Source organism: Aphanomyces astaci, assembly GCF_000520075.1.
Source record: "Aphanomyces astaci strain APO3 unplaced genomic scaffold supercont1.123, whole genome shotgun sequence".
Classification (NCBI taxonomy): Eukaryota; Oomycota; class Saprolegniomycetes; order Saprolegniales; family Verrucalvaceae; genus Aphanomyces; species Aphanomyces astaci.
The window spans coordinates 8,352-8,918 of NW_009798386.1; positions in this window are offsets into that span (position 1 = coordinate 8,352).

Here is a 567-nt window from a genome sequence, read left to right on the forward strand (position 1 = left end):
GTGGGATGGCCATTTCTTTTGCACAGGCTGCAAAACTGTTCCATCCAGCACTCTCCGTTCACTCGCCAGTGCTCCTTGCTACAGCTGGAACACCACTCCTTCTTGCCGCCCAGCGCATAAATCTCGTGATGTAGTTGTTCTTTGGGTGTGTTGGTCACTGCTGGGCTGTCGTAGTCGGAGTCTTCTCTGGCCAGGAGGATTTGACGTTCCATTGATGGGTGCTTGTCCCGAGTCATTTCACGGCGACGGATTCCGGCGCTGGACGTATCAACCTGACGGTTCTTGAACTGGCGCAAGATTTGGTTTTTCCGCTGTGAGTCAAAGTGTCGGTCAAGGTCGTCAATGGACGAGAACACCATTTGAGACAGGAGATCTCCCAACGATTCATCTTCCAGAGCCATTTAAAAACGCCCGATGTGGTCTTCCAATATGCTGGCTGACTTTCCAATATTTCACCCTCGCGCTTTGGGCTGCACTGTTGAATCGGTACAAGAACGTCTTCAATAGCTCCTTCGGCTTATGTGTCATGCGGTAGTACTTGTCAGCTTTTGGCAGCAGGTTGGTGAT